At 39.4% G+C, this 25,568-nt stretch overlaps 1 protein-coding gene across 5 annotated transcripts in view; it reads left to right on the top strand.

The window, feature by feature from the left end:
* The window catches only part of MGAT4C (MGAT4 family member C), a 309,266-nt gene that overhangs the window by 252,414 nt on the left and 31,284 nt on the right, over positions 1-25,568 (top strand). The window contains exon 1 of one of the 5 annotated variants that reach the window (XM_083400980.1): positions 6,511-6,539. The exons of the other annotated variants lie outside the window; for them this stretch is intronic. The gene's annotated coding sequence lies outside the window, so the exon portion shown is untranslated. Of the gene's footprint in view, positions 1-6,510; positions 6,540-25,568 lie in introns of those variants that run through there. 5 annotated transcript variants of the gene reach the window in all.

Below are 25,568 nucleotides of genomic sequence, written 5' to 3'. Positions count from 1 at the left end.
CATCACAGCAAACACATGCTGATGAGCATCCATCTAGTAATAACAAAGTAAGCAACTGAATGAATAAATAAACAGCATTGTTTAACTTGTGGAATAATGCGCACGGTTAGGCACTAGAGCTGAATAGGCATCCTTACCTTTCTCTGGGTTCTTAAGCTTTTGCTCAGAAGGAAAGAGTAGATGGAACTCTCCTCTTTCTGTGGAAATTCTCAAAGCTTTAGTGATTCCTCCCCCTTCTCCGGCTGCCTAGTTACCTGTACATTTCTGTGGATGTCAGGAATCTTTTTCCCTGATTGGCAAGGCACCTTCCTTCCCTGTAAGTAGGGTTCATTTTCACTTCATTCTAAAAACCGTTCAATATGCATAGCCCCAGCATTTGTGTTTTACATGAATTTTTCTTTCCATCCTTCCTTCTTGCTGCTCCACATCCTTGGAGATCAGCACTCTTCTCCTTTTGAATACATTACTCATTCATGAATAATGACATGAAAGCTTGGCAGCGCTTTAGAAAAGGAGCCTTTTATTATACTGTTCCAGCAACCGTTAATATCTATAATACTCAGCAGTTTTCTAATTTTCTTTTGTGAAAGGACAAGCTGTAACTACATGACAAAATGGCATGGGGTCCAAAACTATTACCAGTTTCATTAATGTAGGTGAAATAGGAGGAAATGAACAATGGCTTTCATTCATGCCGGATGGCGGATGCTTCCGCTTTGTCCATAATCTGTTATCTGCTTTCAGCTGGATTTATAAACACTAATTAAACTAGAAAAGCCAACGATGACAGCCATATCATTTTCTACCCCTCTTCAAGTTTGGAACGTTTACAAAGGAAACAAAGCAAAATCAAAGTGAGGATTGTCTATGTTGAGGCCCCAAATTCAAATTAATTTATGGGCACAAAATAGCATTTGAATGTAACAAAGGAGCAGAGCTTTTGTGTTGCAAACTTTGCATTATGCTTGACCTTTACATTAACAGGGTTCATAGCCAAGAGGCTTATATTCTCCCCACTGCAGGTCAGAAACTGTACATGCTCCTCTTCCTCAAAACTAATTTTAAGAGGAATTTTACAATGTACTCTTGTTCTGGATTCACACACACAAGATGAGAAGCAAACTTCTGAGTTCACCTGGAGCCAGGATAATAGTGTCTCCTATCACTGCCCGGGGCAGGCACACATGGGCTGAGGTGTTTGCAGGATGTGCTAGGGGTGGCACACTCATGCACTGGAGCCTGCCACTTCTGGCCCCGGCTCAGGCCTGACCCAAAAAGTGGAACTGCAGCTGGCTGCCAGCATTGGGCCACCATGTGAGGAAGTTGCTTCCAAGAGAACATGCATGCTTCAGTTGTTGTAAAAGGTGCTCAGAACCCCTTTCTCCACAATCTGCTGATCTAAACATGAAATAAACTGCACTGTTTTAAAATATCCATTATAGCCTTTATTTCATACTATATGGATACAAACCTCCTGAGATGGAAGGAGAGGATTCCAATTTTAACTATGGCTAGTGGTGCAGTTGATTTAAATGAGATAGCTTTAACCCATCACTTATTGCTACTTGAACCATGGAAAACAAGATAGATGGTGGGAGCAGAAAGCTGACACTTTGTGCCAGGCCTTTGAAGGTGTGTATAGACTGTGCAATCCCCTCAAATCCAATACAGGACCTGATCTGGCACTTCAGAGAGATCCTGATCTGACCTGGGGATGACATGGCTCAGAACTCGGCTCTGAACCAAATTAGGGACCATACACAGCCTTTAACTAAGGTTTTAAACTCTATTTAAACATGAAGTCAGGGAGAGGGAGAGGGAGACGCCTGCAGGCAGCCTCCATGCATCTCCTTCTCCTGCCCTCCATTTGCTGTCTGACATCCCTGTTAAAAGTTTAATTTACATAAAATGTTTTATTTGTAAGTTGTAGGCGTATAGCCAGTATTGTTCCGCTGGGTGTGGTAGACAACCTTGTGCCTAAGCCTTGTGACTAGATCTCAGGTATTAGGTCTGTGACTCAACAGGCAAGCTGAAACTTTAGTATCTTATCAGCATTTGCAAAAATGGGATTGCTTTGCAACACAGAGCTGCATGTAGTCAGTTGCCAGCATGCAGGAGAATGAGATAGACACAGTATCTATATTTTTTAGCAGAGAAGCTACATTTTAGTAAATATGCTTAGAGCCTCACACTGGGATGAGTGTGAGAAAAAAATGTAATGCTGAAACTAATTGCTTGGTTTTTTTGCAATATATAATTATCTTGTTTTTGTAACATTTAAAATCAAGTTCTGCAAGTAAAGCTTAAAAAACCTATTTCTTGCGTTAAATAAGATTTATTTCTACACAATGGCCAGACCTTGATTCTGTCCAAAATGTCCCACTTCAGCTCAGGATTCTTGCTTTGTCAAAAATTTCTGGGAAACGTATATTGTCCCAGTATATTGACTGGGCTATTAGCAGTTGATGTTTGCTAATATTGGAAGCCATATGTTTCCCTATGACCGGTTGATAACCCAGTGGACTGCTATATCAGAGCGTTGTGCATAATGGTGGGTAGCTTGCAGGTACCTTGTCACAGTGGTGATGTTTGCTGTCAACACTCATGGACACTGGCAAGCCCACCAAACAGAAGGGTCCATCACTATCAGAGGGAGCCCACTGGAGAGCATTTTTGCTGAGGGTCCCTTCACTTCTGATGTCAGTCTTGGACCAGGTCATGGAGAACAGGGAACTGGGCTTCATACATATGATGTCTTCTCTCTGTGTGTATTCACTTGAGTTATTCGATTTCATTTTAGTTTGTGTATCATTTTCCCCACAGGATTGAGTAGCACACATTTTAGGCCCTGCCAGACATTGTTCATCAAAAAATGAAATGCAATTTAAAGAGAGTGGATTGAGCATAGCTGCAGGGGGGAGTCATACAAAGTCAAGTAGAAATATTTTCTGCAAGAGTTAATAGTGCAGTGATTCTATCATCTATCTGATATTGTCTGAGTAACCACATCAGTTGATGCATTGACTTGGTTTTTCTCTTAGTCTTTAAGCTCCTCTACAAAAATAAGGCAATTTCAAACCATGCTGCAAGAATTTGTATGAAACAACTGTGTTTGCTCATAACGCTAAATTTTGTTAACATTATGAGAATGAGCCATGCCTTTCCTGGGCTCACACTCTTCCCCATCCCTATCATCGCCTTGTGTGGCCACAATAAGAAGATTGGCAGCTCTCCCTTTAGATAAACCACCATCAAACATGTTGTCAAAATGGTACTTAAACTTAACTATGGTTTGTTGAGACCAGCCAGTTTCATAACCTTATGGTTTGAAGTCGTCTTGTTTCAGACAAACCACGGATTTAGATTATGTGACAAACTGGGGTTAAACAGAAATGGAAGTGGGTGCTTCCAGACCCCTCCTCACTGGTATTCCATAGGAGAAGGAGAGAGTGTGCAAACCAAAACAGGGGCCAATCATTGTCTTATAATTCTCTATGGCCGAACCAAACTAATACATTGGAATGTGAGATATTACCTCCTCCCCATTATCCTGTTCAAAATGCCATTATCAATGAAGAGCAACATTTTGAATTTTAATTTTAATCTGTAGGCTTACTTGTATGTGTGTCACAAATGAGGCATTCATTTTTCCTTGATGATCACCAAAAGTGCTTCAAGAACTTTTGTTTCTGTTTGCACTCACTGTGAGGAGTCCCATTAGTGGTCCTACTTTAAAAAAAAGAAAGATCTTTAGCTGAATCTTCAAAATATTTTGAAACGTAAGGACTTTGAGAATAGGGTGGGTGAGAAATCTCAATAAAACAGAGGATCTTCACTTTTAAATAAATTCCATTAATGAAGGTGGCATTCAGAGTTTCCCGTCATAAATCAGGTTTCTTGTTGTTTGGTTCACCCACATAAATATGCATACAACTAAGAGGTGACCTTGTACATTGCATTACCTTTTAGTGATATAATGAGTTGTTTTATGCTGCAAAAAGGGTTGGGGAAGTGATAAGGTTTGGGGAGAGAAAGCAATTTGAAATGAATATAGCTTTTTGGAAGAAACACCCAAAGGATATTTGGAGAAGGAACAGTCAGAGGACATTTTTGAAAAATGATCAAAAGCCCCCAAATGTTCTTTCATATTTTCATTCATGAACACTATTTCATTACTACAAAAAAAAATATGTTTTTGACTAATAGACAATAATAGCCTACTCTCCGTGTAACAAAAGGTTCCTACCTAATTAGCATTATTATTTAATCTGTAGAAATCCAAGCTTCTTTGGAAAGTTCAGCATAGCTTTATTGATGTTCTCAATGATTTCTCATCCACACCACAATTAGGTCACACTTGCTTAATTTTAACAATACTATGGAGTAAAATGCCTGGTCTCAAATCATTCACTGGGCTTAATGAGCTCCCTAGCAGAGGTAGGTATTTACCTTCATAGCAGATATCTAGAATGGGATGTCAGCTGAACCTAAGAAGACATTTCCCTGGGAACCAGCCTTTCCCAGCACATTCCACCTTTTTCACACCCGCACCCGCACCAGGGCTATGGAAGCTAGGAAATAAGAAGAGAGACTGATCTAGCCCTCTTGCCCAAATAACTACGTAGGCCCAAGAGTCAGAGTATCTCCACATTAGCAGAGGGGCAGATCAGCCAAGGAAACACTCCAACTTTCTGTATTTCAAGGAATTTCTCCAAAGCCCACCTTAGAGGCAGTACAAGAAAGCATTCCTCAGCATGGTTCACTTAGCTTGCCCACATCAGGAACGTGAGTGGCAATGTGGGTAAGAAACAAAATATCACAGATAAAAACCACGTTGTTGCTGGGTTTCAACCAAGCTGTGCAAAACATCTTATAGGAAGAAGGAAAAGCAAGCAGAGAAGTGTAGAAGGGTGTCAGAGGAGGTGAGGTGGCAACAAAATTGTGTCAGAGTCCTGAACTACTTTGAGGATCTTGTGTACATTGTGTCAACAATCAAGGCGACTTTGATTTTTCCATACTCTGCTAAGCTGCTTTTTCTGAATACACCTGTGACTCTTTTATTGGGGCAATTTCCAGCTAATTTGTATCAATCACATTGACAGATGTGCCTTACCATTTATGCAATGTGTTTCATTATATGTAGGGTTTTTCCTGAATTATTTGGTATTTTGATTTCAGTCCCTTGGAACGTCATTCTACTATTTATGTTATATGAAATGCTACATTATCCATTTCAGTATGCTTCTGTAAATCTGGGAGCTCATGACCAGGAGATTTTGAACAGGACTTGCAAACAGGGGTGTTTGTGAGGGCTTGGTGGTGGAGACTGAAAAGAGTGAGCTTGTGTCTTTTGAATTAAGGTTGGTTGTTTGCTGAGCTGTTTGGAAACTTGATTGTGAGTTTGTGGGTGTGGGTGACTAAACATAAGGAAGACGTTTCTGGTGGTAAGACCTGTTCAGCAATGGAATGGATTCTATTGGAAGGTGATTGACTCTCCCTCATAGAATGGCCATATGTCATTCAGGTGATTGGACTAGATGATGCTCAGGACCCCATCTAATTCTCCATTTCTATTATTCTATATAACAGTGGCATGGCTGAACACATCTCACTGTCTTTGACATGGTCAAAAACATGGCAATTTGGATTTTTAAAAATGATTGTGTGTTTATACAGTGGTAGCTCAGTTTATGAACTTAATCCGTTCCAGAAGTCCGTTCTTAAACCGAAACCGTTCTTAAACCGAGGCGCGCTTTCCCTAATGAGTCCTCCTGCCACCGGTGCCCTTCCACCATTCAGATTCCGTTCTTAAAGGCAAATTTCGTAAACTGGGACACTATTTCCAGTTTTGTGGAGTTCTTAAACCAAATTGTTTGTAAACAGGACTGTTTTTAAACCGAGGTACCACTATATATCACAATTGTTGCTGTTGTTTTTAAATGAAAGCATTTTACCGGTAATTCATTCAAACAGGACTTACATAATTCAGGAATGTCCTGATTGCTGAATAGTGCCACCAGCTCCCACTCCTCCAAATATTTGTTTTGTGCAAAGAATGTGAGGAGGTGAAGATTAAAAAAATTGACCTTGCAGAATTATACTTCTGACAGTTTTCAACCTATCCTGAACCATTCAGAGAGTTTGACCCTACAACATTTCAAAATTCTATTTTGCTTGAGCTACAGAGTTATAAACACGGGAATTGCTTCAGGCAAAATATTGTTATTTCAGAATGAGGGTGGATTCAGTTATTAGGCATGGTGAGGTTTAGAGGTGCACAGCTTGAATCCATCTTTAGGCACCTAAAATAATGGCATTCACATTTCAACAGTGTTTGTATAGTGTTCTTATTGGAAAACCAAATATATGGGATACCTTACCTATTCCTTCCCCTGGGCTGTTTTAAAGCCTTCGGCATTTTACTCTGTGAGTTTATTTCAATGCAGCTGTTAAATCTTCTGCAGCCGTGGGAAAGCTGGAAATGAAATGGCCCTGATTCAGATCTACATTTTTCACAGCCTTATGGCTAGGTTGTCAAGGTGAGTCACGTTCAGATATGAATATTGAATGTAATGAGCAAACAGGACACACAATAATGCATTTTCAGGAATTATATATAGCAGGGATGGTGGAGACTGTTCATACCACCCAATGTGAAATACAGCTTTCCATCTGAAAATAATACATATGTTTGTATCAATGTACTCTCTCACACACACATACATCATGACCATCACTATATCATACACATGGTTAGTAATATCAGATACTTGATCCCTCCTCCACATTATATTCTAAGCAATGTACAGAATTCGGGGGGGGGGGGTAATACCTTTTGTGTTGTTCCCCTTAGCTGTCATTCAGAAGGCTGTGATGTGCTTTGATTAAAACTGGAGAAAATATTGTGTTTCCATCAGCATGGAAGCTCTCTCACACACAGTACCACAGTCACAACTTGGTCTTGTCTTTTGTCTCCAGCGTTTGGTATTTTCAAGTGGGTAGCTCAGTTGGTTAGAGTGTGGTGCTATTAATGCCAAGGTCACAGCTTCAATCCTCATATGGGACAGCTGCAGATTCCTGCATTGCAGGGGGTTGGACTAGATAATCCTCAGGGTCCCTTCCAACACTACAATTCTATGATTCTATGAAGTGCATGACCCATACATATAGAAGTACCCGATTAGCTATCATAGTGAATACCTGTTGGTAGAACTCTCTTCCCTGAATTTGTCTCATCTATTCTTAGAGGCCTGGGGATGGGCAAATCTGCCTGTTTTGTTTCCCCCTGGTTTTCTATGTTTTGAATGTTCAATTCTCCACATTTCTGCATGTTTGAGATCTTTTTTAACATCCTCATGAAAATCCATCAGCACCTTTGTGAGAATTTCTCCTGATACACAGAAGTTTGTCAAAGCCATATGTTTTTTTCATGAAAATTCCCCTAATACAATGCACTTTTTCATCCCATTTTCAATAATATATACACTTTAATGTACACTTTACCTTGTATATGTATTTTGGCACACATTATTTGATTTGACAACTGCTTTGGAAAATTTCCAACAGACTCTGTGTGGGCACAGAAGTCTCTGAAGTCTTTGTTATTCATGTAGCTTGAGCTGGGTAGATTGGAAGTGATGCAAGACAGACAGCACCATTTATTATTATTTTTGGCTAGTGGTGCAGCTAAAAATCAGAACTGCAGAGTCTGGAGTCTAAACTTAATTTGGAGCTTCCTAGCTAATGATGAGCTGAGTACAGTCATACCTCAGGCTGAATATGCTTCATGTTGAGCGTGTTCAAGTTGTGCTCTGCGGCAACCAGGAAGTAACGGAACGCATTACTTCTGGGTGTCACCGCTCGCACATGCGCAGAGGCTCACAATGACATCACGCGCATGCGCAGAAGCGGTGAAAAGCGACGTGCACGTGCGCAGATGTGCCTTCACTAGTTACGTTTGCTTCTGGATGCAAACGGGGCTCCAGAACGGATCCCGTTCATATCCAGAGGTACCACTGTATACACAAACAGGAGTTTGGGATCAGCTCAGCACTACTTCAGTTCTGGGTTTAACAGATGCTTCCTCTGATGCAGCAGTATCCTTTCCTACTAAAATGTTTTTGAAAGCTGTGGAAATACTGAGAAAGCCTTCTTCTGTAGCGTTTATTAAGCTCTGGAGAAGTATGATGGGAAATGTAGTTTCACAGGCCTCTTGGGTCATTCCTAAGATTATCTAACAGTGCTTCAAACCTCTAGAACATGCCTGGTACAAATCTGTAGTCTCCCTCACTGTGATTTGCATGTCCAAGCTTGCAACACTAATTTGCTCTATCATAACGCCCCCCCCCCCCTTTTTGGCAGCCTCCTCTCCAGTATTAAGCAGCAACACTATTGTTTGTGGCTCTTCAGAAGAGTGTTCAGACAGTATAAGATGGTGTGGTGTGGTGGCATCACTCACTGATCTCTAGCAGGTCATTTACCGATACTTACTGGGAGGTAGAGGGGGAGGGAAGAGGCAGTGGCAAAGTTGGCATAGTGCAAACAAACTGGGAAGAGCACCTGATTGACTCTGCTGGTGCATTTGCACCACACCAACCTTGTTGCTGCCTTGTCCTGTCCCTTTACCTTCCAGTAAGCAGCAGTGATCCAACTAACCAGAGGTCAGATGAACAAGGGAAAGTTAATAAACGAGTATCTCTGACAGTATTTTCTAAATAGGAAATAAAGGTCCGATGCTACTAATGTTTCCCAGGACAAAGTCTTTCATCTTGTTTGGTTTCCTTTGCCCTGGAAAAAATGGTGATAAAGACAGAACGCATTTATGAGGCATTGAGTGACTTTGGGGGCACATTATTTCATATGTTTAGATGGTGAAAGATAAGCAGAAATATGCTTTAAGCAGCATTTCAGATTTCATAGTGCTATGGAGCATCTCTGAATATTTCTGACACAGAGGTTCCATTGTGTATAGGGATGAAACTGTGAGTAATAAATTCTAGATAAGGAGACAAGTTATTCTGTCCTGTCATCGTAGAGTTCTTGATATGTTGAAAATTTGTTGTTCTCATAACTCAAAGGAGCTGCACTGTTTTTGTTGTTGTTTTGCTTTATGTCTTTGGAAGTCAGTGAAAGACAAGACCATAAATTCTCCAGAGCCAATATATTTAAATGATGTTGCCATCTCTGTGATACCTGAAATAAAAGGTGAGAAATAGTACATCAAAGCATATGTCATGTTTACTTTAATAAATATCAATGTGTGTTCTGCTTTAATTTATAAACTGTTCATTAATTGAGGTGACATTTATAACACAAACAGTGTTATAAAACAGGTTGATGTTGCCTTGCCAATCACAGAAGTGAATAAGAGTGTCAACTAAGGGATTAAAATTCTAGAAGTGTTCGCTTCAGATATGTCATCTTGAAGAGAAACCCACCGCCTGATTTTTTGAACAAGGGACATACTCTATCTTCTCGTTGGCTTGCTGGCATACCCTGCATCTCCACAGCTACACAGCTGCCCCTCCCCCCTTTTTTAAAAAAAGACCTTAAACTTGGTTAACTAATTCAGATGTCTTAAGGAATGCATGAATAGGTCCACCCATGTTTTTAACGGGAGCTTATTGGCAAGATGTGGAGATATTACACACATCAGATTCACCACATGAAAATACCCCATCTCATTTGAGGATTTTTGAGATCTCCAGCCTGAAGATCTGTAAACTACTTGGGGCTGAAATTTTGCTTGGTGTCTAGATATACTGAGGAAACTAGCCAAGGGATTAGGTGGGGTCTGGAAAGCATGTTCCTGAAGGTAGCCAATGTACTATAACCATTAAAGAGGTGAACCTAAGACCTAGGAGACCAGGGGTCAAACCCCTACTCAGCTATGAAGCTCACTATGTGCCTTTGAGCTAACAGTCAGCCTAATGTACATAACAGGATAAAATAGATGGGAGAGAACCATGCATATTACCTGGAACGCCTTGGAAGAAAAGTGAGATAGAAACGTAATAGAGGAAAGATGTAATACAAATGCAATCATAATCATTATCAAGTTAATGTGACAAAATTCCCTGATTTTCCAGAATAACATAAATGATGCATTGTGTTCCCATTTACATTACTTACATATAATACTCCTGTTTTAAAGTATATTATTTTGATGCTTGGAAATTGTTCCCTGGAGTGGGGGGGGGTAGCACATGTGTTTGGATCCAGACCCTGAGCTGCTGTGGCTGCTTCTAACTGCCTACCATATTTACATTTTGAGCCCATTGTGATGCCTGTACATAACAGTACCATAAACGACAATATGGATGCAGCAGGGGCAAGCCATAGATGCAGCTCATATATGATAATGGGAAGAGGAGCTGAAAGCATTGACAGCAGGTTTCAACATCTGGAACTGCCTGATTTACACTACAGAAGATGTACTTATTTTCAAGCCCGGTTTCTGCTTTTACAGGCCTTAATCGGAAGCTGTGTGCTCACAGTTCTGGGCAGAGTAAAATGACTTCCTACAGCAGACTGTTTCTGGAAGTGAATTAGCTCACAACCATTTCAGTGAAGGCGGTTTGTTTGTTCGTTCCACTATAGGCAGGCACCCCAGTATCAACCCAGCACCAGTCCTCTTTGAGATAATTCCATTCAGCTTGGGGGAGATATTTTATCCTGGCCAGGCATCCAATATATGGCTTATCATGACTTCGAATTTGTTTTTCTCTGACCATAGCCCCCGCCCACTGCCCAAATGGAAATCCTGCAAAGAATTATATTCAACTGGATAGACTTCAGTTCATTTTCTTCTGTGTGGAGTTTAATGCTGTTAGTACTGAGGATGCCTGCTAAGGCTGTAGGCCATTGTAACCAGCTGGTTCATTATGGCATCTTTCTACAGCACTGTTCATTGATTTCTTTGTTCACCACAGCCTTGGTTTGTCTGTTTCTTCCCTCAGTAGATCAAGGCTCCAATATTTAGCCTCTAGAGCTAAACTTTATGTCAAGTAAATTAATCCCTTGGTAGATGAATTGTAAGTCAACAGGGTAGTGGAATGGCGTCTGTTGATGAGGCAGCTTACAAGCTCTGAAAAGAAGTGTTCTTCAGACTTTTGGTACAAATATAGAGAAAGAAAAAGAGGACTTTAGTACAAGTATAGAGAAAAGCTACAGTTCTCCCCACTTTTATTAAATATTGTCCGTGCAGCAGATGTTAAGACAATGTGAATCTGTTTTAATGATTGTTTCCATGAATATGGAAAAGGATTCACAACCTGCCCTCTTCCAAGATTTCCATGGATATTGTATGCTGAAAGAAATTTGTTGAATGTGTATAAATGCCAACACCTATCGATGTTGCAAAATGTAGTGATGATAACAATGACTTTGGATCAATCCAACTGTATGGAAATAGCCCAGTTAGTTCTTAGTGAGCAAACCCTGGTGCCAGATTGCTTTTCACTTTCTCCTGCGTATAGCTTGGTTCATAGTGCCAAGACAGCTTAGTTTCCAGTAACTCTTAAATAAGAATTATCTAACTATTTGTTAATGTATTTTTATCGTTTTAATCATAAGGGCCTCTTTGAGATGCTGTTCTGGCTTAACAGTAAAACTTTGGTGACTGAGTGAACTGTGTGTTTTTTTCATGCTAGAACAATTTAATAGTATGCACGCTCAAATGATCATTAAAACAGCATTGGTTTCTACAAAACCCTTGGCAAAAAAACAAAACAAAGGCTAAAACTTATTAGATGGTTAAACTTCCATGAATTATTTGACCAGCTCTAATTAAAACCTTTCAGGAAGTTAAACCTTAGACATTTAATTTTACACACCTGAAATAAAGCATACAGTAGCTAAATGTATAATTCATATCAGTTTATCTAACCAATTTAAATCTCTTTCTATTTCTGATGTCTCTGCTCTTCTAAATGATTGTGCAGGGAACACGAATTGAATATTTTCTTAATCATCTGAAAAGGGTTATGTGGGAGTAGCAGTAATCACAATTCACCAAGCATAGATGAATACCAGTTCACTGCAGTATTCCAGGACCTCCACAATTTATTCATGCATATGGCTGACATATTTTGCTTCAGTGAGTGTGAGAAATTTTGTTGAAGATGTGGGTTAGGGTGAAAGAGATCAGAGACCCAGAAGGAAAATCAAACACTATTAATTAGTAGTTTTATAGTTTTATAATTTTATAGGGCGCCGACAGGGGTCGGTATGTCACTGCCTCAACCAAGATCTAGTACTTGGGCAAGTCATCCAGTACCAGATAGCATGGTGGGTCTGTGCTGCTCACCTGACCTCCCTCTAGCTCAGTCACTGCTGCGTATCAGGATGGAGAGGGCAAGAGTTGATGGTGGCACAGTACAAACACACTGTAGGACAGATTGCACTGAAGATGGTTGCATGCTCATTTGGGGTGGTAGCAGCTCCTAGGGTTGACTGTCCATTCTCACAGTACCATAAGCTATCTGTATGTGTTGTTTGAATGCTCAGATGTTGAAGTTTAGTAGAAAACTCCAGTTCTGCTGGCCTTGTGCCAGGCATGGCAGCATATCTGTATGCATTTCATTGGCACTGTCCCTGCACATTTATCATCATTTTGTGTTTAGTGGAACTGCTATATCCTTACCATTTATTTACTAGCATAGCAAATTCTTGCATTGGAGACTCTTTGGCAATATTTTTTATTTTTATTTAATTGCCGCCTATTGTGGAAATGCTATGGCTTTTTAATGAAGAAAATTGCATCTTTTTATAATTAGCTGACTATGATGTTCTATTAGCTATTTAAAATAACTTTATACTTCAATGGCTATAATTATATCAGCATCTACAGATGTAAGATCATCGCTCTTTTTGCTCTGTTTTCAGTTATTTCACAGGGAGTTTCAATAACATAGTTCATAAAGGTTTTGAACAAAATCATTTTCTATTTGTGTTGGTTCTTTTACATGCCCTCTAATGTATTATTTACATGTTTCATTTATGGAACATTTATGAATACAAATATAGTCTGGAATTTTGAATTAATTATAGTAGAATTGCTCTGGCTTTGCATGCCCCTTTCATTGTAGATGCAATGAAAATAAACAATGTAAATGATTTACTTTATTTAAAACAGAATAGAGAAAACACAGGTTTGTGTACTGAGAGAAAGGTTTTGTGCTCTTGACAAAAGCGATTTATTTGATTTTATGGAGGGATCTGAATCATTACATGCTGTCAGGTCAAGATGTTGAATTGTCTTAGTGACATCTATCAAACAGTGATGGCATTGGATGTAATTCCTAAATGATTTTGAATGGAGCTATGATTGTTGTTGTATTTTAATTGTTGAGTAGAATTCTTTATTACAAAAAATGGGATCCATTTTTTGAATAACAGTATGGTCATCCTTGATATTTTGACAAAATGACAAGTCAGTGTTTGGGGCTTGGACTTCGTAGTTGCTTTTGTTGTTGTTTAAGGCCAGAATGTTCAGACAAGATATATGATTTCCACTGTACATAGTAATGGGATTTTTATCTCAAACACAGAATTGAAATGGAGTGCTTTCAGCACCATTATTTTGCATAAAATGTGCATGTAATCTTATTCATTCTGCCCATCCTACTGTGCCTTGACTGAAATAAACATTTTATGCCATGGTAAATGGGCTGTGTTTGAGGAAATATTATAAAAATGGAAATTGTTTTTTATGAAATTTTGGCCCACATATGTACACAGAGTGATTCTGTTGAATATTTCATATTTTGAATATTTATTTTCAAGGATGCACTTTGAAAGTTTTAAAGTATGAAATTTGGTTGTAAGTTTCCTTTATGAATTTGAGTTGATACCAAATTATAAGAACCAAGCTACTTCATACAAGTGTCAAACAATAATAATCCAGTGTTATTGAAATTTGGGGTCTGAGTTATCTTGATTGTAACACAAAGAGAAGCAACTCTTTCCAATGCAGGTGCCCTATAGGACTAAGCAGTGCTTTTTTCTGGGGCTACGCAGACCCCTAAACATTTTGTGAATCTTTGAACTTTTGTCCTTTTACTGTATTTATTTTTCCCGATTTAAACTATAAAATGGTAATTCTCTTGAGCCAAAATGTGAGTACCCCTAAACAATTTTTTTAGGGGGTAAAAGCACTGGTATGGAGGGCGATGAGATTTTATTCAGCATATGCAATCTCATGATCCTTCCTTTTCTCATATTACCTAATAGTTAAACAGTATCTTCAGCTGATCTCATTCTTCTGAAGTATTTTTAAAAAACCTTCCTGTTGATCTTAATATTTTTAACAACATACTTTCTCCCCCATTCTCTCTCACTGCCCACATTTTCATCAAGTTGTCTCCCCTGCCTTTTCTTTGGTCAGAGTTTCTGCTTATGAGGTTTGTGCTTATGGTTATGGGGCAATTAGACGTAGAATAATCTATTAGGGTTTTTTTTGCCATTGATTGAGAGTAGAGAGGAGTGTTCCAATTATCTGCAGTGTTGCTGTCTCCCAGAAAGAAATTAGTATGAAATGTTTAGTGATCCAAGTTTAGTGAATTAAATTGGGAGACATTTATTGATTTCAGCATACTTTGGATGCTGGTTACAGTCCTACAAGACAGCAAGGCAATCTGTTGTTATCATAAAAATCTGATCCCAAGTTAATCTTTTCCTCTGCTGTTTCCAGCCAGTTATTTTTTTTAAAAAAAGTGAGCTTGGTATTACCAAACATAAGCTTTGATAGTCTGGGTGTGCAAAGCTTCAATGGATTTTAATATAGCTGGTTGGCACCCATTGTTAATTTGTCAGCAGCATGCCTCTATTGAACTACCTGTAACACATACATGAGCAGAACAGCCAGCCTTGTATTGTTTGAAAGCTTAATGAGAATAATGAGAAAATGCAATTCTAAAGAATAAACATTCTACCAAGTCTGCTGAATTATAATAGTACAGTGGTACCTCTGGTTATGAACTTAATTCGTTCTGGAGGTCTGTTCTTAACCTGAAACCATTCTTAACCTGAGGTACCACTTTAGCTAATGGGGTCTCCCGCCGCACGATTTATGTTCTCATCCTGGGGCAAAGTTATTAACCCGAGGTACTACTTCCGGGCTAGCGGAGTCTGTAACCCAAAGTGTTTGTAACCCAAGGTGTTTGTGACCTGAGGTACCACTGTAATAGGAGAAAAGGATGCAATTCAGTATCTTGTTGGGGAGAGAAGAACCAGATACAGTAACATTTACATGGGAGCAACTTTCTTTGATTTACATAGAGCCAACTTCCAAATAAAACTAAGTAGCTCATGGAAATAGATACCTTTTAAGAGGCAAAGCTATCAATCTCCTTTGGATGCTACCAGAAAAAAATAGGCTCACACTCCAATAATTTTGTCGTCGTCATCATCATCATTATCATCATCATCATCACCATCATCATCAGAATTTGTATACAGTGTTACCTCGGGTTAAGAACTTAATTCATTCTGGAGGTCCGTTCTTAACCTGAAACTGTTTTTAACCTGAGGTACCACTTTAGCTAATGGGGCCTCCTGCTGCCACCATGTGATTTCTGTTCTCATACTGGGGCAAAGTTTTTAACCCGAGGTACTATTTCTGGGTTAGTGGAGTCTGTAACCTGAAGCATCTGTAACCCGAGGTACCACTGTACCTCCCTATACCACAACATAAAGTACAATGTAAAAAAGACCAAAGTCATAATAAAAATAATTAAAACAGATACAAAATCCAAATTACCGTGTAACATTAAAAAATAATGGAAAGCAACCCCACCCCCCAATAAAATATCCATCCAGGTTAAAACCCCATCTTTGTTAAAACCATAGTTTTAGCACAAGGGGGCTGACCCACACCTCCGTTTCACACCCAAAGTGCTGCCCCAAAGGAACAATGCCATTTAGTGTTTCCCACATTGCATGGCCCTGGCCTCCCTCAATCATGGGGGCAAGCTGGCGCGCTTGGAGGAAGTGGACATCAGAAGGGAAATGAATTACATGTGAATATATCAGTAGCTTTGTATTGATGGAACAGTCAATGCAAAAACTGCATTGTAATATTTTGTTTATCTGTCGTTGCTTAAGTTTTTGTATACTGCTTAGAGATATTTTTAATATATCAAGTGGTATAAACATTAAATAATCAAATCAAATCAAAAATTAAATGTGTGGCTTTACCTGCTTTGTATCTCATAACACATGTCAGTTTTGAGCTGGCAGACAATATACACAGGATAAACACATTGCCACTAATTTCCCAATTTGGGGGTCATTAGTTGCGGTAATATAGTGGGACAGCTTCCATCAAGTCAGACTAATGATTATAAAAAGATCCTAAGCGCCTGCGGAGAACAAGGAAAACAGCTCTGTACCATTGCCAGAAGAAATAATACCTGCACAGCCAGAAGTTCAATTTAAATGTGAACATAAAATGGCAGTAATAAATGGCAAAAATATTTTCCCCAAATGTATATACCAAATAAAATATGGCATATTAAGTTTATAAGAATATTTTTTTCCAACAGTGTAAAACTACATACAAACACATGACTCATTCTGTTCTGTCTTTATAAAATGTCTGAACCTGATTTTCAGAAACACTTTGCACTGTCCCCCATTACTCTCAGGCAGTATTGAAGATGCTTTCCACCTCCTCGTAGAACCTGGTGCTGCATCAATGGCAAGAAAAATGGGTGGATAACCAATTTGGAAGAAATACTTCAAGGTGCAAGCCCAATTAACCTGCCTGTGGCATTCTTCATATTCATCTTAAATTCTTCCTGAAAAGCTTGTTATTCATTGAAAATGTGGCACTGACCTGACGATACTCAGGTGAGCTAAGGCTCTGTGGATCATAATAAGTCTTAACTTCTCATTAACATGTTTTATTTAGTGTTTTTCCTCTTTACTTAATGAGGAAAAGAAAAACAGGAGAGAGGGTAATATCCTCCCCCCTCCTCATGCACAAAGAAAAATTCATTTTATGTTCTTCATTAGCCTGGACATGAATGCTGTTTTAATTTGTTGTTACACCAAAGTTTTACACTTCATTACATGTCTGTGCCAATAGTTATGGGCTGTATTGATTTTCTGTCTTTTTTAGTATTCAGGAGCATTTCAGGGGTTGTCTACCACTGAATTGTTTTTCATTCATGGCTATGACATTGTTAATCTTGGGAAAATGAGGTGGAAATCATTTTAAATTTCTCTTTCCATTCTGCTATCTTTGTCACCACTTAAGAAGTAATTAAGTAAGTCAATGGAAGGTTTTTCTCCCCACTCTACACACCTCACCACACACACACAACAAACAAGCTTTAGAGTGTTACTTGCTCATTTTTTATTTTCTAGTTCTGACCTAAAAAAGGTGGTGTTAAAAGTTTTGCATAATTCCTCCCCACACAAAACATGCCGTCCCTTCCTAGCAATTTATTCATCCTTTAATTAGCTGGCACCACACAGTGAGAAGCCTTTTGAACATGGGAAAAAATGCACAACATAATGGCTGTAGAAATTTCATCTCTGTCTTCAGCTTGCTAGGGTAGCCTTAGGCAAGCCACTCTGTCCCAGACTCAGGCCACATCCAAAGCATACATTTAAAGCACTATTATATTTAAGATACATGGGTTCCCCCTAAGAATCCTGGGAACTATAGTTTGTTAAAGGTCCTGCTATTAGTCTTTTAAAAAGGTAAAGAACCCCTGACAGTTAAGTCCAGTTGCAGACGACTCTGGGGTTGCGGGGCTCATCTCGCTTTACAGGCAGAGGGAACCGGCGTTTGTTCACAGTTTTTCTGGGTCATGTGGCCAGCATGACCAAGCTGCTTCTGGTGCAACAGAGCACTGAAACCAGGGCAGCACATGGAAACACCATTTACCTTCCCGCTGGAGTGGTACCTATTTATCTACTTGCATTTTGACGTGCTTTCAAATGGCTAGTTTGGCAGGAGCTGCGACCGAGCAACAGGAGCTAACCCCCTCGTGGGTATTCGAACCACCGACCTTCTGATCAGCAAGCCCAAGAGGCTCAGTGGTTTATTCTCCCCAGGAAGCTGCAACTCCTATAGTGGTTTAGCAATCACTCCGTCTCTTTGTCTCCATTATTAGGGGAAAATGGGTAATAATACTGTCAGGGTCACTGTAAGGCTTGCACCTAGATAACAGATGTGAAACACTTGGAACACCTGAAAACACTATACCAATGTTAAGCACTATTGTTGCACTCTTAGATTGACAATATTCAACAGTCAACACGACTGTAATTGGGAGTAGAGCAAACCTCATTAAAATATTGTGCTAAAATAATTGGAGTGGCAGGGAGGGAGAACTTATGGCAGTCTTTGTGCGTGTGTAGAAAAGAATTCTAAGAAGCTAAATGGAAGAATACACAATTACTTCATCTTTTTAATGCAGTCATTCTTTTATTTCTGAGGCTAATTTTAGTTAATATCTCAGGATAAATTTACTAATTATCCTAATCAAGGAGTCTCCTGTCTGAAAGAAGTTGGATCGAGGGGGAATATTCTTTTGTGGATATTCTTTGGAACATAAAAAGAATTCTGTAAAATCTCCATGAATCACAACTACGTATTTATTTCTGACAAGTGCTTTTTCGAGATCTGGTGTTGGTAAGAGGAAAACAAAGGCACCTTGGAAGTGAAATGGATTGAATGGCATATTGCAATTTATCACTGTGCAAAATTTGAAGTCTCACCCACCCCACCTCACTTTTCAAATTATTTCTTACAGATTAGTGCTGTGTTAAAAGTGTTGTGAAGTTCTGTTTTCACCTTGCCATTTGGGGCATATGAAATCACTTGAGAAAGCCATCTTCCATGCTTTAGAAGAGTATTTCTTTCCTTTCCTTTTATTTTTTTAAAAATAAGCTTCCCACCTCCATCATTTCCCCAATCTGAAATGCTACTGCTTGTGGAAGAAGCAGAAATGGGTTGCCTTGCTAAGGTAACTCATATGCAGGGATATGCATCTCAATATGCAACCCACTGAACTTCATGCAGTGCAGAACAATGACATACCATATTTTTCTGTGTATAAGACAAGGTTATTTTATTTAAAAAATAATACTAAAATTGGTGGTCGTCTTATACATGGATAGTGGAGAGGTGGGACGGGCGTTTGGTGGCTGCCGGTAGCAGGAGATTGTCAGTGGCGTTTTTGCGGGTGATTGGTAGGTGCGGCAAGGTCCGCTGGCTACTGGCTGCCACGGCAATTAGGTGGGTGACTGGTGCTTGCTTTTGGCGAGCAGGCATATAATTGGTGGCTTTGTCGATGTGCATGTGATTGGCTGTGGCTGTCCTGCAGGTAAGCGATTTTTGGCACCCCCCCCCCCAAAAAAGGCTCAAGAAGTCTGGGCAATTCCCCCAAAAAAAATCTCAGTGGAAAAATGCGGTATGTGCCTTTGATTGCTTATCAAATATGTATCTGATGTTTTTCTCCTGTATAGAATTCATTTTGGTGGGATGTTTATTCAAATGTGTTAGGGTGCCCTGGTTGCCTTGGCAATGGGAACACATTCTCATTTCTCCTACGCATGTTCCATATAGACCTTTACATGTAGAACAGGGAACTATCTGGCCATTGATCCTCCCCAGGTCACAATCCCTCTCCAAACACATCCCTCCCTTGCCCTGTTTTTCACCTTCCTTGGGTGATTTTGCCTGGTTTAGAATGTGTCAAACTCTGACAATGTATGGATGAAGAATAGAGCGGTGTGTGGAAGTATGTGTCGAAACTAGCCTACTGTACAAAGGCACCATTTAAATATGTTGCTCCATCCAATTTTGGCTGCGGCACAGCACAGCATGGATATGTGGCCCCTAAAAGGTTGTCCAAGAGGGAATGCGGCCCTCAGGCTGAAGACAATTTCCCAACCCTGATGTAGAGTGTTCATCAGATAGGCTACATAAGACTACAGGCAGATCAACACATCCAAAGCACATGCAAAACACATGACTTTCCCTAAAGAATCCTGGGAACTGCAGTTTCCCCCTTACAGAGCTACAATTCTCAACACTCTGAACAAACTACAGTCTGGGGGTGGGCAACAGAATCACATCTTTTAAATGTGCATTGAATGGGCTTCAAATGCATGATGTCTTCCTGTACATCTCTTCTAGTAAAGCCCTTTGAAAGATTATTATTTTTGCCATTAATAGCCTTATAAGTTAGTGAAAGGGTTTTCAACCTTTAGAATGTGTTGAGCTTCTCATTAGGCAGATTAATTTAAAAGCTAGATGGGGCCAACTATATATAGAAGCAGATAAATTACAGATATAAATGTAAAACGTAAACTGGTTTGTGACATGATGTCAAGGCTACACCATGTTTCCTATTCCTGAAAAGAGAAACATTTTATTCCACCATATCCTGAAATGTGAAAATGGATAATACATTTAAGGGCATATGGAAATAGAGCATAAAAGTTGTGAAACACAATTCTACAAAAATGGAACATTATAATGCCCTTCTACTTAAGCTCCACACATAACCAGAAGAACATGTGCTAGGACAGAATTATGATGGTTCCCTATGCCATTCTATGCATTCAGTAGTCCACTGTGAAAGAAATAAGTGGGGAACTACACACTGTGTTATCCCAGGTACCTTGTGACATCAGAACATGTCAACCAATGACATTCATAGAGACAGAGCAAGCAAAGAGACAAAAGTAGAGGAGGAGAAAACAAATAATGATGCCTGGACTTAGATTAGATTTTAAATGTATGTACCCCATTTCCAGTCGCACTCACAATACACAAAAACAACAGGAACAACGCATTCAGAAAGCATAAAGTGAGGGTCTGGCGGCTGCTGTCTCCAGCCTTTGAACTGTGTCAAGTCTGGCTTCATTAGATGTAAACACAGGAGGGGAGACAGTGGTGTTACAGCAGGTGCTTTAGCTTCCCCCATCAGCATGTGGACTGGGAGAGGGAGAACTGTGAGGGTAGAAAAAGTAAGCTTCGTGGGGATGGCACAGAGACATCAAGGATATTTCTTGAGACTTAGGGCTGTATCCAGTGTTGATCATATGTAGGCTCATTGAAATTAATTAGCATTACTAACTTAGGATCATCAGTTTCAATATATCTACTCTGAATATGACTAATGCCAGATTACAACTCTTAGTAAATTTAACTTGGGCATAGTGGGCAAGGGAAGTCAGAAAAAAGAACATATACACCAAACAAAAAGAGAATGCTTTGATGAGTTGAGTTCCAGACTTCTACAATCTACAGTTGTCCAGGTGGTTGAACAGTCAACCTCTTTTTTCAGGAAACTGTGGGAATTGTAGCTCCATGACAGGAGTATGGGCGCCTCCTAATAACTCTCAATCCATATATTTCCCATGATTCTTTGGGAGAAAATATGGTTGTTTATAGTGGTAAAATACTGCTTTAAAAGTATAGGGCAGATGGGGCTTTCCTGAGTTACGAAATATGAATGACAGCTGACTACAAATAGCATAATGTTTACTTACCCACATGGATACCTGCATTTAATGTGATACAAGAGAAGCCAGGCAATGGCATTCTGCAAAAATGCAGAATGGTCAGGAGAATAGTTTGAAAAGATTCAAATATTGTTGACTAATTGTTCCATGGGTATGGGCAGACATAAATGAACCCTAAAGCAAAAAGCAGAACAAAACACAGCCCCTCCTTGCCAGTATAGTTTGGAAGATACATGAATTGCTTAGTCCGCTCATTCATTCATGACATCAAAAACATAGTAGTTTGATGAACATATTATTGTGTTAAAGTTTCACCAATTCCAAAGGGATTCTCCTGTAACTCTTCAAAACTTGCGAGATGGGGGAGGATGGCATTAGAAGGCTGCAGGATTCTGTTCTTGCAGACTTTGAAGTAGGAAGGAAATGGAATGTTATCTGTGGGTTTTCATGGGTGGCCACTTGTGTAACAAGCATATTTAGCTGGACACACACTGCTACTTTTGCAAAAACAGATGATTTGAAACTATTTAACTATAACTCTAAAAGCCGATGGCATAATAATGCAGACCGTTTCTGCCTGCTAGACAATTTTTCACAACAATCTTTTCCTCCCAAAATGAAGCAGCTTTGCTTTGATTGCATTCATGTTTAGACGAGACGCAAGGTATCCCTAGGAGTCTTATGGCAATACTGATACCCAAAGTGACTGTGAAGAAAAATAGTTAAAGAATCCATCACAGTGTTCTTGAGATGAAGTGTAGACAATTATGCATTCAGACTTCATGTTCTGGCCCATTTATTATCCTCTTCTTATGTAGTTCGTTACAACAGGCTGGTTTTCATGGACCAAAAAAATTATTTTTTTTCTTTGAGATGCATTTCGTATAGCATTTTTCTTCTAAATCATTACCACTGAAAACTGTGAGATTTCAAATGATCCCCAGATCAAATGCTTTTAAAGCAAGTCTTTATTCCTTAATTTTTTTAATAAGTTGCATATGGTTGGGGGTTTTTACCCTTAACAAGTGTGTAGGGAGGGAATGTTTAAAATAGGAATTATATGTGAAGATATATTCTTCTCTATTTTTGTGAGAAGTTTCACACAGCTATGAGAATGAACACCAAGTGTGTGCAATTCTCCACCCTATTTGCTGGAGGGGGGGACACCAGTTCACCAAATTCCTCTGGGGGAAGGAGACATGATGTACCTGCATATGGTTCATATTTTGTGCAAGAGATTCCATTGCATACTGGGAAATTTGCACAACTGAAGTGGATTGAAGCATTCGGTTTTCCTAGTACACCACACCTGCTTGAAAAAGAAGAAGCTGACTCTCACGATTTGGAAATGCGTTGAAAGTTGTGGGATGAACAAGTGACTATAATAGGAAGATGTCACCCTGCAAGCAAATCAGGATGAATGCTCATTGTTATAAAAATGCCTCATAAACAAATCAGAACAAATGCTTATTAATGGGCAACCCCTACAGTGGAATTGCCATGCAAGCGTTTTCTTTTTAAATGAACGTATAGCCCCACAAGTAGGCCACATAGCATTCCTAAAGCAAATATCACTTTTTTCTCCCTCACCCTCGCCCCAAATACAAGCCACTTGTACCATCATTAGTAGTTCATTTCACTTTCTCTTACGGTGAACTCTTTGGCCTGAGTTTAGTTTTCCCCATAAGCCACGCCTAAGGTATTTCAAAATGCTCCCCCACACACTCCATTTGTATGTGCTGTATTTCTGAATGCCATTTCATAATCACACAAACCACTTCACGTCGACATAAGTGGTAATTTCTAGCAGATCTTATGTTCTGCTCAGGGTTCTCAAGACGCTGTTGTAGGCCACTTGCTAGTAAGTGAAGCACTTTCTAAAGTTGTTGTATTATTTTGCCGAGAGAACACCACATGAAATGTATATATAATATTTATGTTTCACAGCTGGAGTGCAAATTGTACATATTGAGTGTTCTCACCATTGAAATCTAATCACACAGGCCGCTGTTAATAGGCTTACAGTTAAGGGGCGATCTAAGCATAATTTATCTTCCTTCAAATGTCTCCTCAAAACCTATATTCCCTACATACAAGAAAGACTCATGCAACACCTTTAAAGTCTAATACATTTACAGTGGTATAACTTTCATGAACTACAGTGTGCTTCATCAGATGTCTGAAGTGACTCCTGAGTTGCAGGTATAGAGATACATGGTGGGCAGGGGATGGGTGGAAGTTAATGAAAAGGAGACCTGCACACTATCTTATGGTCAGGAAAGAGGAGGCAAACAAGACAGAATAAAATGTATCCCTTTGTCAATTTGGTTTATTGCATCCTAAGAGCAGATGGGCAGGCTCCAAGTATTTCAAAGTGTACTGATGGACAATAGACTTAAAAACTTGGCTTAAGTTCTGCCCGTGCCCCTGCTAGCATCTAGATAGAGCATATGTCAAGACACTTGCATCTGGGTGCTGTACCCCTTTTCCAGGCCAGATGGAATAGGTGGGCCAGGAAAAGATGACATCCAGAATGTCAAAAGAGAAGTCAGTTTGGTGGAACTCAAAATGCTTTCAAATGTGACCTCAACTTTGAACTCATCTCCTCTTCTATGTCTTAAAACCGTGTCTGGAGGATCTGATAATAAAGCTTGAGCTTGCACCAAATACCAGAGAAATTAACCTGTGTGTATCTCAGACTTCTAAAATACAAATGTTTAAAACCTTGCCTTTCTCCATATTGCTTTGTCATCTAAGGTAGGCACATCCCTCTTATTCAGCTAGATAAACTCCATAAAACATGACACCATACACATATCTTGCAAGTGAGAACATCTTAAGCCCTGTATTAGAGGAAAATGATGAACCACATCACTCACTGATTTGCCACTGATATAGCAAACAATCTCCTCACAGTATCAGCAGTTCCTGTAGCTATCTACTTTTTATGGCCTGTCATTTTGAGACATCAGTTTTAGGTTAATGTAAGAAGACTGTACCTTCAGAATAGGTAACTGCATAAAAATACATAATGGAAAACTTCATCTCTGCTAATTTTTTGTTTGCTTTGATGCAGACTTTTCACTTTGTTTGTGTCAATACCTACCATTCTCCTTCATGTTGCATCTAGCTCAACACTGTCCATACTGGGGTAGCCTATGTCATATGCTCCAGATACTGTTAGACTGAACCTGGGACATTCTTCGTGGATAGCATGTGCTATGCCAGCTACCACTGAGCTACAACTCCTGAGGCCTGTAATTTTTTTCTGCTGCAAGGACATGTAACTCCCCATCAGGTTGGTTTCTATGAAAACAGGAAGTCATGTATAGATGTGTGAATAGATGAGTTTTCCTTTGGTTTATTACTATAGATTTTGGCATAACGTAACATGAAATAGATCCCCATTATGAATTTTCTTGACCCTGGTACCAGTCTTATCTCAGTTGTGTCCTAGAAGGCATCAGGGAGACATCCTGAGCTCCTAATACTTTGTGTAAAGATCAGCAAATATAATCTGGTTACCAGCAAAATGTTAAAGAGCACCTCCAGTTAAAGGATGGTTGCCACACAGACAAATAGTTTTTTAGGAACAAATAGGGAAAGTATATTTAATACTGAAGTCCTGTGTGTAGGAAACAACAAAAGAACCAGTGGGCTGTATGACTTTAAAAAGTGAGGAACTTGACTCACTCTAACAAAATAGCCCCCAGCAGAGTTTAAATACACAAGTATATGCACTGTTTGTGAAGTGTGGGGAATATAGGTTATTAGACTTTAAAATATCTCATTTCAGACAGTTACAATATGCTCCTCCATTGCTCCCCTGTCTCTACCCCTTTCTCAGTGAATAGACACCACACTTTAGTAAGTTAAAATGCTTTACTTACATAATATGAAATCTCATTCATGTGTCAGCCAATGCTACAGCAAAGTTAACACTGGTAAAAACTTATTGAGTACAAAGTTTGTTTCTAAATATGGAAGCTGGGCTTGGAGTGGAGAGCAGGCATGTCCATTTGCTCACATGGCACAAAGAAACAAGAAAAAACAGGAAAAGAAAGTTTTACTTCCTCCCT

Source organism: Podarcis tiliguerta (assembly GCF_965153285.1).
Source record: "Podarcis tiliguerta genome assembly, chromosome: 10".
NCBI lineage: Eukaryota > Metazoa > Chordata > Lepidosauria > Squamata > Lacertidae > Podarcis > Podarcis tiliguerta.
The sequence above is the reverse complement of the archived record's forward strand: the minus strand, read 5'-3'. Positions and strand labels throughout refer to the sequence as shown.